Raw genomic sequence first — 19,368 nt, forward strand, 5'->3', positions numbered from 1 at the left:
GTAGAGAGGATATAAAATTTAGACTGGCAATGGCGAGGAAAGAATGTCTGAGGAAGAGAAATTTGTTAACATCGAGTATAGATTTAAGTGTCAGGAAGTCGTTTCTGAAAGTATTTGTATGGAGTGCAGCCATGTATGGAAGTGAAACGTGGACGATAAATAGTTTAGACAAGAGAATAGAAGCTTTCGAAATGTGGTGCTACAGAAGAATGCTGAAGATTAGATGGGTAGATCACATAACTAATGAGGAGGTATTGGATAGAATTGGAGAGAAGAGAAATTTGTGGCACAACTTGACTGGAAGAAAGGATCATTTGGTAGGGCATATTCCGAGGCATCAAATGATCACCAAGTTAGTACTGGAGGGCAGTGTACTTGAGGAAAATATTATCGAAATGGAAGAGCATGTAGAAGGAGATGAAATGGAGATAATGTGTTAAGAGTTTGACAGAGCACTGAAAGACCTAAGTCGAATCAAGGCCCTGGGAGTAGACAACATTCCATTAGAATTACTGATAGCCTTGGGGATGAAGCTCTACGTCTGGTGAGCAAGATGTATGAGAGAGGCGAAATACCCTCAGACTTCAAGCAGAATACAATAGTTCCAATCCCAAAGGAAACAGGTGTTGACAGGTGTGAAAATTATCGAAATATCAGTTTAATAAGTGACGGCTGCAAAATACTGACACGAATTCATTACGGACGAATGGAAAAACTGATAGAAGCCGACTTCGGGGAAGATCAGTTTGGATCCCGTAGAAATGTTGGAACACGTGAGGCAGTACTGACCCTACGACTTATCTTAGAAGATAGATTAAGGAAAGGCAAACCTACGTTTCTAGCATTTGTAGACTTAGAGAAAGCTTTTGACGATGTTGACTGGAATAATCTCTTGCCAAATTCTGAAGGTGGAAGTGGTAAAATACAGGGAGCGGAAGGCTATTTACAATTTGTACAGAAACCAGATGGCAGTTATAAGGGTCTAGGGGCATGAAAGGGAATCAGTGGTTGAGAAGGGAGTGAGACAAGGTTGCAACCTCTCCCCGATGTTATTCAATCTCTATATTGAGCAAGCAGTAAAGGAAACAACAGAAAAATTCGGACTAGGATTTAAATTCAAGGGAGAAGAAATAAAAACTTTGAGGTTCATCGTTGACATTGTAACTCTATCGGAGACAGCAAAGGACCTGGAAGAGCAGCTGAACGGAATGGACAGTGTCTTGAAAGGAGGATATAAGATGAACATCAACAAAAGCTAAACGAGGATAATGGAATGTAGTCAAATTAAATCAGGTGATGCTGAGGGAGTTAGATTAGGAAATGAGACACTTAAAGTAGTAGATGAGTTTGGTAATTTGGGGAACAAAATAACTGATGATGGCCGAAGTAGAGAGGGTATAAAATGTAGACTGGCAATGGCAAGGAAAGCATTTCTGAAGAAGATAATTTGTTAACATAGAGTATAGATTTAAATGTCAGGAAATCGTTTCTGAAAGTATTTGTGTGGAGTGTAGCCATGTATGGAAGTGAAACATGTACGATAAATAGTTTAGACAAGAAGAGAATAGAAGCTTTCGAAATGTGGTGCTACAGAAGAATGCTGAAGATTAGATAGTTAGACCACATAACTAATGAGGAGGTATTGAATAGGATTGGAGAGAAGAGGAGTTTGGGCCAGAACTTGACCAGAAGAAGGGATCGGTTGGTAGAACATGTTCTGAGGCATCAAGGGATCACCAATTTAGTATTGGAGGACAGCGTGGAGGATAAAAATCGCAGAGGGAGAACAAGAGATGAATACACTAAGCAGATTCAGAAGGATATAGGTTGCAGTAGGTACTGGGAGATGAAGAAGCTTGCACAGGATAGAGTAGCGTGGAGAGCAGTATCAAACCAGTCTCTGGACTGAAGACCACTACAATAAGTATTCACATGCTTTTGACAAGGCGGAAGGTTTTTCTACTAGAGAGATGCGCTTTTGTACTGTGGGTTTAACTCGTGGAATTCTCGACAAATAGAGGGCACGTACATACTACTGGGCGGTGGGAATTCGTCAGGAATAAAGGTAATGCCAAGCTCACCTCAACAGTTATACTGTCGACGGAATTCTGTTATTTAGAAGAATGCACCTGGAATTATTCGTATAGTTGATTTATAAGTTATAATCCAGACGAGGTAGCTCGAACATGACATCCACTAAGAAGGCCTAACAGCTGTTGTATTTTATATGTAAGTAAATAGTGATCTTTGGACTACCAGTCAGTACCAACTGCGGTATAGTTGATAGCAGAAGTAAACTAGATTTAGCGCGAAGTGCAGACGGCGACGAGCGAAATAGTCTGCTGTGGATCTATGGACCACAATCGGAATATGAGTGAGGGTGTAATAGGGCACCTTTTGCGGATTCTCCCGTTACGGCCCCTAGTCTGGAATCACCCTGCAAAATTTATTTGCAACGGTAACCACGATGGTTGGATATCCAATGACGGGTATTGGCTAAATATAAGGGTCGATCCGTCCAGAATATGTAAGCCAATCAGCCAAAACCGCTGTGACCAATGAAGCAATCACCCACCTACGCACCAAGTTGAAGATACCCGTTTGGTAAAACACCGTGATCTGTTGCGTGAAGAAGACCACAATTGTCAGCTACACATCGTCGTCCGATGGGAATTATCGGAGTGATAATCGCATCGGGAGAGGTCATGTTGGGTGTTCGAATGTCGCCCACTTGAGTTGTCATTACTTCTGCTTTACAACATTTGCGATATGCTGACGTCCGTTACGATGAAACAGCAGCACCTCTTGTCAAAGTATTTCACAATGGTGCTCTTCGACGATCGATGTCCGGTGTTTGTCCTTCGACAGCCAAGAAAAGAATAACAGCACGTTGGTCCTGTTTGGTTGCATTTGGTAATAACGTCACCATAGTACACGTTTCCGCACTTACAACACGTATGTCGGAAACACACGAATGCGACACTAATCCCTTGCCTACATGTCGGTCTCTCATACCCGCAGCGGATTCGCGCTACATTGCATATACGCTGCAGAAGTTCTCTCAAACTGAAACTTTTTGACAGCCTCCTATGATTCAAGGAGCAGTGTAACTCTCACAAGTTCTGCATAACAGACCCTTTAATTGCTGGAAAAAGTCATAACCCCAGTTTACGGTAGTTTATGACGTTCTCTTTCCGGAAATTTTCATTCTTCAGCTAGACCGAGTCCCTCTAGTAAAATACTTTAGTACACTACTGGCCATTAAAATTGCTACACCATGAAGATGACGTTCTACAGACGCGAAATTTAACCGACAGGAAGAAGATGCTGTGATATGCAAATGATTAGCTTTTCAGAGCATTCACACAAGGTTGGCCCCGGTGGTGACACCTACAACGTGCTGACATGAGGAAAGTTTCCAACAGATTTTTCATACACAAACAGCAGTTGACCGGCGTTGCCTGGTGAAACGTTGTTGTGATGCCTCGTGTAAGGAGGAGAAATGCGTACCATCTGTGGTGTCACCGCCAGACACCACACTTGCTAGGTGGTAGCTTTAAATCGGCCGCGGTCCATTAGTACATGTCGGACCCGCGTGTCGCCACTGTCAGTAATTGCAGACCGAGCGCCACCCCACGGCAGGTCTAGAGAGACGTACGAGCACTCAGCCCCAGTTGTACGACGACTTTGCTAGCGACTACACTGACGAAGCCTTTCTCTCATTTGCCGAGAGATAGTTAGAATAGCCTTCAGCTAAGTCCATAGCTACGACCTAGCAAGGCGCCATTAACCATTTCTATAGAGAGTCTCACTTGTATCATCAAGAATGCTGTATACAAATGATGGATTAAAAGTTAAGTATTTCAGCAGCTACGTACTTTTCTTTATAGCATTCATTAAGTATCCTGTTCCAGACCTCACGCCCGTCTGCGTTAGATTATAGCGTGCATTTCGGCCTCCTCTATCTACAAGGTGTTGGCACATTTGCCAACACATCACCATCACTTTTCCGACTTTGATAAAGGCCGGATTGTAGCCTATCGCGATTGCGGTTTATCTTATCCCTACATTGCTGCTCGCGTTGATCGAGATCCAGTGATTGTTAGCAGAATATGGAATCGGTGGGTTCAGGAGGGTAATACGGAACGTCGTGCTGGATCCCAACGGCCTCGTATCACTATCAGTCGAGATGACAGGCATCTTATCCGCACGGCTGTAATGGATCGTGCAGCCACGTCTCGAACCCTGAGTCAAAAGATGGGGACGTTTGCAAGACAACAACCATCTGCACGAACAGTTCGACGACGTTTGCAGCAGCATCGACTACCAGCTCGGAGACCATGGCTGCGGTTACCCTTGACGCTGCATCACAGACAGGAGCGCCTGCGATGGTGTACTCAATGACGAACGTGGGTGCTCGAATGGCAAAACGTAATTTTTACGGATGAATCCAAGTTCTGTTTACAGCATCATGATGGTTGCATCCGTGTTTGGCGACATCGCGGTGAACGCATATTGGAAGCGTGTAATCGTCATCGCCATACTGGCGTATCACCCAGCGTGATGGTATGGGGTGCCATTGGTTACACGTCTCGGTCATCTCTTGTTCGCATTGACGGCTCTTTGAACAGTGGACGTTACATTTCAGATGTGTTACGACCCCTGGCTCTACCCTTCATTCGATCCCTTTGAAACCCTACATTTCAGCAGGATAATTCACGACCGCATGTTGCAGGTCCTGTACGGGCCTTTCTGGATTCAGAAAATGTTCGACTGCTGCCCTGGCCAGCACATTCTCCAGATCTCTCACCAACTGAAAACGTCAGGTCAATGGTAGCCGAGCAACTGGCTCGTCACAATACGCCATTCACTACTCTTGATGAACTGTGGTATGGTGTTGAAGCTGCATGGGCAGCTGTACCTGTAAACGCCATCCAAGCTCTGTTTTACTCAATGCCCAGACGTATCAAGGCAGTTATTACGGCCAGAGGTGGTTGTTCTGGGTACTGACTTCTCAAGATCTATGCACCCAAATTGTGTGAAAATGTAATCACATTTCAGTTCTAGTATAATATATTTATCCAATGAATACTCGTTTATCATCTGCATTTCTTCTTGGTGTAGCCTTTTTAATGGCCAGTAGTGTACATTTTGCTTTGTTATTTCCTTCGATCAGCAAAACCTCGAAACGCTCTGACTTATTTTCCGCTAATATCGGCGTCCATGTCTTTGTAGCTGATTCCTCGAGACTACATTCGAGTTCGTATGACACAGATCTTTGTCATCAGTGTATTGTTGTTTCGGATAGAGCAACATCAAGGATAAACATGCTCGATTCAGCAGCGAGTCATAAATCTTCATGCCCACAATTCTAACAAAAAACACTGCTCGCTATCGCTGTCTGGCTTTCCACCCGCTTGCTGTGTAACAGACGCGCTCGTCATCAGAGAAAAGGCGAACAGTAAAAAAAAAGAAAAAAATTCTCTATGAGTACTTACAAGGGAACCTCCCTCAGATTTAGTTATAAGCTGGCACAGTGGATAGGCCTTGAGAAACTGAACACAGATCGATTGAGAAAACAGGAAGAAGTTGTATGGAACTATGAAATAATAAGCAAAATATACAAACTGAGTAGTCCATGGGCAAGATATGCAACATCAAGGATTATCTGAGTTCTAGAGCGCCTTGGTCCCGTGGTTAGCGTGAGCAACTCCGGAACGAGAGGTCCTTGGTTCTAGTCTTTCCTCGAGTGAAAATTTTACTTTCTTTATTTTCGCAAAGTTATGATCTGTCCGTTCGTTCATTGACGTCCCTGTTCACTGTAATAAGTATAGTGTCTGTGTTTTGCGACCGCACCGCGAAACCGTGCGATTAGTAGACGAAAGGACGCGCCTCTCCAATGGGAAACGAAAACATTTGATCGCAAGGTCATAGGTCAACCGATTCCTCCCCAGGAAAACACGTCTGATATATTCTGTACGACACTGGTGACGGCATGTGCGTCACATGACAGGAATATGTTGTCGACCCACCTAACTTATACACTTGGCGAATGGGTAAAAAGATTCTTCTACCTTGCCCGATTTAGGTTCTCTTGTGGATGTGATAATCACTCCCAAGAAAGTGATGAAAACATAAGAGTTTGACACATAAACTGAAAACAAAGAATAAAAGACCACGACGCTTCTGACCTCACAGTGTCCTTGATGTTGCCTATGTTCCGCATCAACTACTCATTTTGTATATATTGCTAATTTTTTCATAGTTCCACACAACTTCTTCCTGTTTTCTCGATCGATCTGTGTTCAGTTTTGCTGGCCTATCCACTGTGCCAACTTATAACTAAATGTGAGGGGGGTGCGATGGGGAGGTTCCCTTGTTAGTAGAACGTGACTGCTTCAGCAGCATACGCTACTACTAGAAGAGAGGCATTGTAAACCACAGAGATGTTTACTGTTGGAATTCCGACAGTGTGCGTTCCAAGAAGTGTTAAGGGACCTGTTATTTTCTCCAAAATACGTCTAGCGGAATGACAGAGAAAGTAGACTACATACGGAAGCTTTCTGACAGTCGTTCTTCTCACTCATAATTCACAAATGGAACAGGGATGAAGATGAAATGTTAGTGATACATGAAGTAACCTTCCTTCAGCGTGACGTGGTAGACTTGTACACAGTGATTCAGTTGCCACTACCCTTGGTTTTTATGCAACCCACAATGCTTTCACATATCACGCACAAAATTTTCATATTCTCTCACTCACTACATATAAGCTAGCAGCTTATTGAGGGAAATTTAATGTAGTTAAATTTTGTATTGAAATACGTCTTCGATAGAGCCAAAAAGAAAAAAAAAGAAAACATGTACAAAGGTCACTTTCAAATGCTGTTTTCTTCATAAGTGGAAGAATACTGTGGCCTCTAGTGAAAACATATCCTAGCACAAAATTTAATTACATTAAATTTCCCACGAAAGGATCGTGTTCATTTTCTCTGTAGGACTAATAGTTTGCACGTAGCGAGCGAGAGAATATGAGAATCTCGCACGTGGTTTCTGAAGGCGTTGTGGGTTGCATGAATCCATGGGTAGGGGCAGCTGGATCATCCTGTATATACACTGGTGTCCAAAACTAAAGCAACTAACGGACATTTTGCAAGGTTGCGTTTATTTTGCCACCAAGAATGTGATAGTAAAAGTATAACATTGCAAAGGATACAGAACACAAATAACTGCTACGTGCATAGCGGTAGACAAAATATTCTTCGTTTCTTCCAACTTAACGGATTTGCACGCACATTCCGACAACTGGTTAATGTGCTCAGTAAGGAGTGTGACCACCTCTGGCAGCATTACCGCCCCGACAATGAAGGAGCATGCTGTGAATGATGTTATCAGTGCCATTTGAGGCAATAGCTCTCATTCTTGCTGCAGAGCTACTCGCAAATCTTGGAGAGTTGTTGGTGGATGCTGACGTGATCCAGCCTGTCTCCCTAGTTCATCCCAGACATGCTTTGTGGGATTCAAATCGGGAGATCGAGCTGGCCGCACCACGGGTGAAACATTTTCCGTTTCCAATAAAACGGCAACCACCCGTTCTCTATGAGGTCGAGCATTACCGTCCATCAATACGAAGTCCGCGTCCACACCACCTCCCAACAACCGTACGTGAGGTCCTAAGATCTCGCCACGATACCTGGCAGCAGTTAAACCTTGCCGATTCACCCGTACAATTTCACACATACAACAGTTCTCCGAAAATAAAGGCCATTCTGCCGAAGTCTTCTGTCATCATTTGTCTCGATACAACACGTCCAGTGAATGCTGCGATGTCAAATTCCAGTTGCCGCGCAGTACTAAGCCGGGACCTTAGTGCCCTTAAAGCCAAATAAGACTCCTCTCTTTCTGATATCCCAGAAACAATAGAACGATTTACATTAAGCCACCGGGTCACATCGGTTTGCGACTGTCCTGCCTTCCGTTATTCTTATGGCCCTCCACAGCAGAGAGTTTGGTAGGCTCTTCTTAGAGTCATTTCGCCCCGTCTGTGACTGTATACGCAGCGACTGTGGATGTGGGATTACCCGCCACACACTACATTGATAGGTGCCCTGACGTCATCTTTGGCGTAATGCCACCTTCCGTGTAGAACACGATTGTATGGACACTTGTTTGACTGTTCGTATGATTATATCGTACGTTAGATGCAACAGCGATTTGTTGCTTTAATTCTGGACACGAGTGTAAACAAAAGAATGAAAAGAGCAGTCCGGGCGAAGCAACCAGAGACTTGGTCTTGTGTGTGTAAATTGTGCTTGCATTAATGTGTGTGTGTGTTTTCTATTTCAGAAGAAGGCCTTCGGCTGAAAGCTGAAATGTGTAGCAGTCTATTTGTGGTGCGGGTCTACTCAACTTCTTCTCTGTATGGAGAGTAGCAATACATCTGTTCCATATCGTTGATCAAAAAAAGACCCAATTTTTTTGACATTCTACAAGATTCTTTAATTTATTCACTAACTAGTTTTTGTTGTATGTCGTATCAAGAAGCTGCACTAGTGTGAACTAGTGGTCGGCCGCATGAGCAGACATTTAGCAGATTAGCCTGTGTGTGCACTCCTACACAATGATTAAAAAATCAAGGTTAGCAACATAAACTAGTTCGGTACTAGTATTTCGCAATATCGTCAGACGCAGATTTTTCTCCTTCTTTTATGCAGAACGATGTAATCTTCACTTGCGTGAGCCTCCTAAATCGCGAGATGCGGTTTCACTGGTTAGCGCCTGCAGTTCTAGGTGCGGCTTTAATCCCCGACGTGCCGGCAGCACGTCCTTGCGAGGTCCTCCCGCCCTGTTACGCAACACCCTTGGCTGGCTTGAAAGCTGCTCGCTCACCATCTCTCCATCTCTCCGTAATTGCTGCCCGAGGAAACGCACCTGTAACGAGCACAGAGTTGAGTTACGCGCACAGTAGGATCGAGTCGTGCGCTGCAAGTTAACTACTTTTTTTTTAAACATCTGTCTCCTCATTCTACATCTCAGTCATTCCACTTCGTAGTCGGTTTCTTGGTTTTAACATAGCTTTCTCCTTTCTGACATATGATCTGTCCATTTGCCTTCATCGTCGTGCAACACTTTTTGTTTAAATGTTTATTTCGACGACAGTACTCGTGCCTTCAGGCATGCTCTTTCATTTAGCCAGTCACATTTAGAGAATTAACACTGCAATTTGCGAATCAGACAGAACAAAATACACTGCTTGCCTTCCAAAACGCAACACCATGAAGGATCAGAGATATCGCAGCCAAACTTATTCGGAAGATAAAACATGGTACAAAGATCACGTGATTGAAAATACAGCCTCGTGTGGAGTGAAAAAAATGTTCAAATGCGTGTGGATTCCTAAGGTACTGCTGAGGTCATCGGTCCCTTGACTTGTAGACTACTTATACTACCTTAAACTACACTCCTGGAAATTGAAATAAGAACACCGTGAATTCATTTTCCCAGGAAGGGGAAACTTTATTGACACATTCCCGGGGTCAGATACATCACATGATCACACTGACAGAACCACAGGCACATAGACACAGGCAACAGAGCATGCACAATGTCGGCACTAGTACAGTGTATATCCACCTTTCGCAGCAATGCAGGCTGCTATTCTCCCATGGAGACGATCGTAGAGATGCTGGATGTAGTCCTGTGGAACGGCTTGCCATGCCATTTCCACCTGGCGCCTCAGTTGGACCAGCGTTCGTGCTGGACGTGCAGACCGCGTGAGACGACGCTTCATCCAGTCCCAAACATGCTCAATGGGGGACAGATCCGGAGATCTTGCTGGCCAGGGTAGTTGACTTACACCTTCTAGAGCACGTTGGGTGGCACGGGATACATGTGGACCTGCATTGTCCTGTTGGAACAGCAAGTTCCCTTGCCGGTCTAGGAATGGTAAAACGATGGGTTCGATGACGGTTTGGATGTACCGTGCACTATTCAGTATCCCCTCGACGATCACCAGTGGTGTACGGCCAGTGTAGGAGATCGCTCCCCGCGCCATGATGCCGGGTGTTGGCCCTGTGTGCCTCGGTCGTATGCAGTCCTGATTGTGGCGCTCACCTGCACAGCGCCAAACACGCATACGACCATCATTGGCACGAAGGCAGAAGCGACTCTCATCGCTGAAGACGACACGTCTCCTTTCGTCCCTCCATTCACGCCTGTCGCGACACCACTGGAGGCGGGCTGCACGATGTTGGGGCGTGAGCGGAAGACGGCCTAACGGTGTGCGGGACCGTAGCCCAGCTTCATGGAGACGGTTGCGAATGGTCCTCGCCGATACCCCAGGAGCAACAGTGTCCCTAATTTGCTGGGAAGTGGCGGTGCGGTCCCCTACGGCACTGCGTAGGATCCTACGGTCTTGGCGTGCATCCGTGGGTCGCTGCGGTCCGGTCCCAGGTCGACGGGCACGTGCACCTTCCGCCGAGCACTGGCGACAACATCGATGTACTGTGGAGACCTCACGCCCCACGTGTTGAACAATTCGGCGGTACGTCCACCCGGCCTCCCGCATGCCCACTATACGCCCTCGCTCAAAGTCCGTCAACTGCACATACGGTTCACGTCCACGCTGTCGCGGCATGCTACCAGTGTTAAAGACTGCGATGGAGCTCCGTATGCCACGGCAAACTGGCTGACACTGACGGCGGCGGTGCACAAATGCTGCGCAGCTAGCGCCGTTCGACGGCCAACACCGCGGTTCCTGGTGTGTGGGGGGTCCGACACACCGGTGTCAATGTGTTCTTTTTTCCATTTCCAGGAGTGTAATTTATGCTAAGATCAACACACACACCAATGCCCGAGGGTGGATTTGAACCTCCGGAGGGAGGGGCCGCGCACCGTGTGAAGTGAGGAAGATGATGATATCGGAACTGAGTGTTGCCACCATCGCTGGGTGTAACCGCCGCTACTCGCCTCGGCAGTGAAACAAAGAGGTTCTGGATGTATCGTTGGGGTGTTGCAGTCCATGTCGCTTCCACATATTGCCAAAGTAGATTTGGTCTAGAAGCAGGTGGTGAATCTCGGGCCAGTCGTTTCGCAATCATCGACCAGACGTTTCCGATAGACGAGAGATCAGGAGAACGAGTTCGCCAAGGCAGCCATGCCATCCGATGGATGACGAAGAAGTTTGAACATTTCATGCCACATGTGGTCGTGCGTTATCCTGTTTCATGAGGCAGTCGGCGACTTCCATAGGTATGGGAGGACAACGGGCTCCAACACTTTAGATATGAGATACTGTCTAGTCAGTTTACCGGCAGTACGTAGTAGAGGGATGCAGGGGTGGAATCCAATGACATCCCATACCATAATACCGGATGCACGACCAGTATGACGATGCATAAGGCAACAGTTCAACCGTCTCTCACCATGACGGCTCCATCTACATCTACATCTACATCGATACCCCGCAAACCACTTGACGGTGTGTGGCGGAGGGTACCTTGTGTACCTCTATCGGTTCACCCTTCTATTCCAGTCTCGTATTGTTCGTGGAAAAAAGGATTGACGGCATGCCTCTGAGTGGGCTCTAATCTCTCTGATTTTATCCTCATGGTCTCTTCGCGAGATATACGTAGGAGGGAGCAATTTACTGCTTGACTCCTCAGTGAAAGTATGTTCTCGAAACTTCAACAAAAGCCCGTACCGAGCTACTGAGCGTCTCTCCTGCAGAGTCTTTCACTGGAGTTTATCTATCATCTCCGTAACGCTTTTGCGATTACTAAATGATCCTGTAACAAAGTGCACTGCTCTCCAGGCTCTAATCCGACCATCGTGGATCGGAATTCGTCGGCAACAAAAATTTCAGTCCATTCGGATGTTCACGTCCGTCTTTCATTGCACCATTGCCGGCGCAAACGCCTGTGGGATTGACTCAAGTGTAAACGCAGCAATGGACGCCTTGCGGACAGTCCACTCTGCTACGGTACGGGTGGACACTTACTTGTTGCGCAATAGACCGATTATGTGATATGGTGCGTGGTATGGCAGAACGATCCATCACTGACACGCCCACCATATTCATGTCATCACGTGTAGTGGAGCAATGAGGTGGGTGCAATCTGCCGCATCAGTCCGTCGCTCCCTTCTGCATCCTGCAATTACAGATCCGCTCCACAGTTGCTTAGTTCCGTCCGACAGGATGTCCGATTTCTCTGAAGGATAGTTCGCAATCCCAATAGGCAACTATTCTTTCTCGGTCAAACCCCGAAACGTGCACGAAAGACGCTGGCTGTCTTCTACGAGACACACTGAAGTTGTTTACTGAAAACAACCGCATGAAAGACAGCTCCAGTAGTGTGCTCCTTCGTTATATGTGTGCCTGCGCTGACATGCTAATCATGTGCACCGCTCGTTGCCTCATGCGCATGCTGAAAATTTCACCCGATTTGGATGCTTCCTTCAGGGTTTTGCATTTTGAGTGGCCGGCAATGTGTCAGTTACCCCTTGGGAACCCGATATATTCTCCCTACAGTTGATAGTGACCTGAATTTCTCGAGACTGACTCCACAAGATTCCTATGCCATATCTAGCTGAAGCAGCTCAGTGGCGGCTAAATCCCGTAGAGCTACCAAATTGCTGGCGTGTTGACTGCTACGTTTTACTCGCTGTTGCACATGATCTCAGACATTTGCTATGGGATTAACAACTGTGATTCAGCACGTCAACCGAGGTGTAGTAATGTACCCGAGTGTTCGACAAGGCAGAAACGTGTGCGTAGTGCCCTATGAGCATGACTGTTGCCATCCAGGAATAAGGGAGTGTCCACGGCGTACTCATCATGATGCAGGAGGGGAGAACGCAACACGTGATCACCGAGTATGTTGAAATTAACTTCCTGGTTCATGTTTACGGCAATCTCAATGATCAGTGTTTAGCGTCCCGTCGACATCGATGTCATTAGAGGCCAAAGGTGTACAAATTCTCCTTCCAGCCTGCCTGCCCCTAACTCCTCCGCAACCATTAAAGCAGCTCATCCGGTCGCAGCGGAGACAAAAGAATACACGACTACCGAAACAGTGGTTGGAGCAGGGCAACTCGTGTTTCCGCTAGCCTGGCAAGATTCTCGGGACTCGTTTAGCCTGTTGCACCTGATAACAAGATGTGTTACCAATCCAACGTGACTAGCCAGGTATATGTTTGAGTAGTTGTTTTCACTACAGCTCGATTATCATAGTGTTAGAAGCAGTAAAATGAACAGGCCCAATTTGAAGAAGATTTGGGATAAATAAATTATTGGGGAACATACACCAGTCACGAAACAGAGAGCAAGTCTACCAGGGGAAAAGTTGTCGTCTGTTTATGAGGCAGCTTCAAATAAATTGTTAAGCGTCTCAATGCAAGTTGTGCAAAAAGTTACTAAACACCCATTCGGGAACTTCAAGTGTGTTGCGATATGTTTTTAAATTCGACCAGCGGTTTCCACACTCCATAAATATTTTGAAATAGGACCAAGACTTAGTGGCTGACAAGTGTGTAGAAATGTGTGGTGAGGACCTGTGCGCCCGCAGCTCGTGGTCGTGCGGTAGCGTTCTCGCTTCCCGCGCCCGGGTTCCCGGGTTCGATTCCCGGCGGGTTCAGGGATTTTCTCTGCCTCGTGATGGCTGGGTGTTGTGTGATGTCCTTAGGTTAGATAGGTTTAAGTAGTTCTAAGTTCTAGGGGACTGATGACCATAGATGTTAAGTCCCATGGTGCTCAGAGCCATTTGAACAATTTGAGGACCTGTGCCCATTTAGCTGCACATAGGATTTCTAAATTTAGTGCAAACACTGATTAAAACAGGCCAAAAATGTGACTCAATGGGTATTAAAAACTATGTTCTGGTGGTATGTAGTGCAGTGCGAAGAAAGCTTAGTATGAAAGAAAAGCTTCTTCTTCCAGACATGTGCTTTTTATAGTAACATAATACGAAAAACTAACTTCGTATTTCGCCGGCCGGTGTGGCCGAGCAGTTCTAGGCGCTACAGTCATGAACCGCGCGACCGCTACGGTCGCAGGTTCGAATCCTGTCTCGTGCATGGATGTGTGTGATGTCCTGAGTTTAGTTAGGTTTAAGTAGTTCTAAGTTCTAGGGGACTGATGACCTCAGAAGTTAAGTCCCATAGTGCTCAGACCCAGTTTTTTTTAACTTAGTGTTTACTAAAATATACTTAGGGAATTTAGAATGAACTATTTTGGTCCCATGTAATGAATTCAGCGAACCCGCATTACGTATCCTGGAAAATGTAATTGAAATTCGTATAACTGTGACATATTTGTCTGAAATGCACGAAGGGTACACAAAATAGACCTCCAAAACCTTACTTTAGTTTGCGTTCCAGTGTAACAGACATGATCAGCATCTTATGTGCAAGGGATCTCAGCTTAATCGTCCGAATTGCTGATAGCAGTTATTAGTCGAAAGAAGATTGAGGACGCAGTGAAATCCATTCATATCAAAATAATAAATAAGACCGAAATATGCCAAAAAAAGAACGAATAAAATCCCCCATTTTATGGCCTACAATGACCTAAACTCAAAATACACACATCAAAAAAAGTTTTGCATCACCTCGGTTCCGAGAGTTCCGGAACCTATATAGAAAATTGGAATAGAGATCAACATAAACATCATTTCCGCCATTTTTATTACTCATGAAAACCACACATTGCATTTTGTACCATCATACAGCGAGACCTTCAGAGGTGGTTGTCGAGATTGCTGTACACACCGGTACCTCATACCCACTAGCACGTTCTCTTGCACTGATGTATGCCTGTATTCGTCGTGGCATACTATCCACAAGTTCATCAAGACACTATTGGTCCAAATAGTCCCAATCCTCAACAGCGAGTCGGCGTAGACCCCTCAGAGTGGCTGGTGGGTCACGTCGTCCACAAACAGCCTTTTTCAATCTATCCCAGCCATGTTCGATTGGGTTCATGTCGTCCATGGTTGCACTACCGGTCAGAAGACTGCATTCACGTATCGTGCAGCCGTTATGGCACCTTCCATGACCACCAGTGGCGTACGTCGGTTCCACGTAATGCCAACCCAAAACAGCAGGGAACCTTCACCTTGCTGCACTCGCTGGACAGTGTGTCAAAGGCGTTCAGCCTGACCGCGTTGCCTCCAAACACGTCTCCGACGATTGTCTGGTTAAAAGCATATGCGACACTTATCGGTGAAGAGAACGTGGTGCCAATCCTGAGCGGTCCATTCGGCCTCTCTGTACTGCGCTGCATGGTGTCGTGGTTGCAAAGATGAATGTCGAGAGTGAAGTTGTGCATCATGCAGCCTATTGCGCACAGTTTGAGTCGTAACAGGACGTCCTGTGGCTGCACGAAAAGCAGTATTCAAGATGGTGGCCTTTCTGTCAGTGTTCCTCTTAGTCATAATCCGTAGGTAGCGGTCATCCACTGCAGTAGTAGCGCGTGGACGGCCAGAGCAAGGCATGTCATCGACAGTTCCTGTCTCTCTTTATCTGCTCCATGTCTGAACAATATCGCTTTGGTTCACTCCAAGACGCCTAGACACTTCTCTTATTGAGAGCCCTTCCTGGCACAAAGTAACAATGCGGACGTGATTGAACCGTGGTATTGATCGTCCGGGCATGGTTGAAATACAGACAACACGTGCCGTGTACCTCCTTCCTGGTGGAGTGATACGAACTGATCGGCTGTCTATATTTTTAATTCGAGCACTCCGTTCTTGGTCTTCCACTCTTATGATTCCGTCTTGTTTTTTTTTTCCAGCTGACAAATCAAATGAAACTGTTTTGATTTTTCTTCAGTCGAGCTTCAATTATCAACGGCAAAGTCAGAACTGCTTCACCGTTGCCTTCACCTTTCCTAAAGCCAAATTGATCGACATCTAACACATCCTCAATTTTCTTCTCCATTCTTCTGTAGATTATTCCTGTCAGCAGCTTAAATGCTTGAGCGATTAAGGTGACTGTGTGACAATGCTCGCACTCAACGGCTCTTGAAGTCTTCGGAATTTTGTGGATGATGATGTGCCAAAGTCTGATGGTATATCGCAAGTTTCATTCGTTCTAAACACCAACGACAATAGCCGTTTCATTGCCACCTCTCCCAATGATTTTAGAAATTCCGATTGAACGTTATCTGCCCCTTCTGCCTTGTTGTTGTTGTTGTGGTCTTCAGTCCTGAGACTGTTTTGATGCAGCTCTCCGTGCTACTCTATCCTGTGCAAGTTTCTTCATCTCCCAGTACCTACTGCAACCTACATCCTTCTGAATCTGCTCTTGTATTCATCTCTTGGTCTCCCCCTACGATTTTTACCCTCCACGCTGCCCTCCAATACTAAATTGGTGATCCCTTGATGCCTCAAAACATGTCCTACCAATCGATCCCTTCTTCTGGTCAAGTTGTGCCACAAACTTCTCTTCTCCCCACTTCTATTCAATACTTCCTCATTAGTTATGTGATCTACCCATCTAATCTTCAGCAGTCTTCTGTAGCACCACATTTCAAAAGCTTCTATTCTCTTCTTGTCCAAACTATTTACTGTCCATGTTTCACTTCCATACATGGCTACACTCCATACAAATACTTTCAGAAATGACTTCCTGACACTTGAATCTATACTCGATGTTAACAAATTTCTTTTCTTCAGAAACGCTTTCCTTGCCATTGCCAGTCTACATTTTATATCCTCTCTACTTCGACCATCATCAGTTATTTTGCTCCCCAAATAGCAAAACTCCTTTACTACTTTAAGTGCCTCATTTCCTAATCTAATTCCCTCAGCATCACCCGACTTAATTCGACTACATTCCATTATCCTTGTTTTGTTTTTGTTGATGTTCATCTTATATCCTCCTTTCAAGACACTGTCCATTCCATTCAACTGTTCTTCCAAGTCCTTTGATGTCTCTGACAGAATTACAATGTCATCGGCGAACCTCAAAATTTTTATTTCTTCTCCATGGATTTTAATACCTACTCCGAATTTTTCTTTTGATTCCTTTACTGCTTGCTCAAAATACAGATTGAATAACATCGGGGAGAGGCTACAACCCTGTCTTACTCCCTTCCCAACAACTGCTTCCCTTTCATGTCCCTCGACTCTTATAACTGCCTTCTGGTTTCTGTACAAATTGTAAATAGCCTTTCGCTCCCTGTATTTAACCCCTGCCACCTTTAGAATTTGAAAGAGAGTATTCCAGTCAACATTGTCAAAAGCTTTCTCTAAGTCTACAAATGCTAGAAACGTACGTTTGTCTTTCCTTAATCTTTCTTCTAAGATAAGTCGTAAGGTCAGTATTGCCTCACGTGTTCCAGTATTTCTACGGAATCCAAACTGATCTTCCCCGAGGTCGACTTCTACTAGTTTTTCCATTCGTATGTAAGGAATTCGTGTTAGTATCTTGCAACTGTGGCTTATTAAACTGATTGTTCGGTAATTTTTACATCTGTCAACACCTGTTTTTTTGGGATTGGAATTATTATATTCTTCTTGAAGTCTGAGGGTATTTCGCCTGTTTCATACATCTTGCTCACCAGATGGTAGAGTTTTGTCAGGACTGGCTCTCCCAAGGCCGTCAGTAGTTCCAATGGAATGTTGTCTACTCCGGGGGCCTTATTTCGACTTAGGTCTTTCAGTGCTCTGTCAAACTCTTCCCGCAGTATCGTATCTCCCATTTCATCTTCATCTACATCCATTTCCATAATATTGTCCTCAAGTACATCGCCCTTGTATAAACCCTCTATATACTCCTTCCACCTTTCTGCTTTCCCTTCTGTGCTTAGAACTGGGTTTCCATCTGAGCTCTTGATGTTCATACAAGTGGTTCTCTTATCTCCAAAAGTCTCTTTAATTTTCCTGTAGGCAGTATCTATCTTACCCCTAGTGAGATGAGCCTCTACATCCTTACATTTGTCCTCTAGCCATCCCTGCTTAGCCATTTTGCACTTCCTGTCGATCTCATTTTTGAGACGTTTGTATTCCTTTTTGCCTGCTTCATTTACTGCATTTTTATATTTTCTCCTTTCATCAATTAAATTCAATATTTCTTCTGTTACCGAAGAATTTCTACTAGCCCTCGTCTTTTTATCTACTTGGTCCTCTGCTGCCTTCACTACTTCATCCCTCAAAGCTACCCATTCTTCTTCTACTGTATTTCTTTCCCCCATTCCTGTCAATTGTTCCCTTATGCTCTCCCTGAAACTCTGTACAACCTCTGGTTCTTTCAGTTTATCCAGGTCCCATCTCCTTAAATTTCCACCTTTTTGCAGTTTCTTCAGTTTTAATCTACAGGTCATAACCAATAGATTGTGGTCAGAGTCCACATCTGCCCCTGGAAAAGTCTTACAATTTAGAACCTGGTTCCTAAATCTCTGTCTTACCAGTATATAATCTATCTGATACCTTTTAGTATCTCCAGGGTTCTTCCATGTATACAACCTTCTGCCTTATTTGATCTTAAGTCTTCCAAAGCTCTTTTACGTTCGGATTTTAATACCCGATCCCCTATCTCTTCCCTGTCGACTCCTCTTTCTTCTTCTCTCACGTCCTTCTCCTCAAAGAGCCGTCTTTCCACCTATCCCGCTCTCTCCTCTGCATTTAACAGTGGAATTCCCATTGCACTCTTTCTGTTACCGCCCTTGCTTTTAATTTCACTCCGATGACACGAGGGTTTAATATCCTCTAGAATGTTGCGCCTTTTTGGACCAGCTGTAGGTTGCAATATTTGTTCCAAGAGTTCTATCCCTGAAATGGAGAAGATTTAGTGTTATTCCTAAGTCCTGCCAGGGTGCAGGATCTATCAAATCCCATGTTACAGCTATGTAATTATGATAGGTATTTGATATGCAAGCAGAGGCACTGGTAACACCGGTGGCTATAAAGGGAAGTACATAGAGCGTGTGATAATCACGTCTCCTAGTTGGTCGCATCCGCCTTGCGAAGAACTGACATGATCAAAGAGTCGAAAATTACGCACATAGCTAGCTAAAATTTTTCCCTTGTGCTATTGGTCCTGACCTTTCACTCACTGTAGCATACTGAGCTACAATTGTGATGAAAGGACTAGTTTGACTGGGCTAGTTTCGTTTTAGTTTAGGTGTAAATCTGTTTCAATATTTTTGCATTACGTATACACTAGAGAAAAAATTTTCTTTTCACGAAGAAATGCGCTATAAGCCATTTGTTTAGTCTTACTTCGTGATTTGCTACTTCGCACACATTTTTTAAACTACACAATATCCCATTTTCTACGCTGTACTTCGTAGACGTAGATGATTCTTTGTGTCATATGACAATATTGTGTCAGCGTCAGCACCTACCGCGACTCAAAATAAATGATTTT

Source organism: Schistocerca cancellata, chromosome 5, assembly GCF_023864275.1.
Source record: "Schistocerca cancellata isolate TAMUIC-IGC-003103 chromosome 5, iqSchCanc2.1, whole genome shotgun sequence".
In the NCBI taxonomy this organism is placed as follows: Eukaryota; Metazoa; Arthropoda; class Insecta; order Orthoptera; family Acrididae; genus Schistocerca; species Schistocerca cancellata.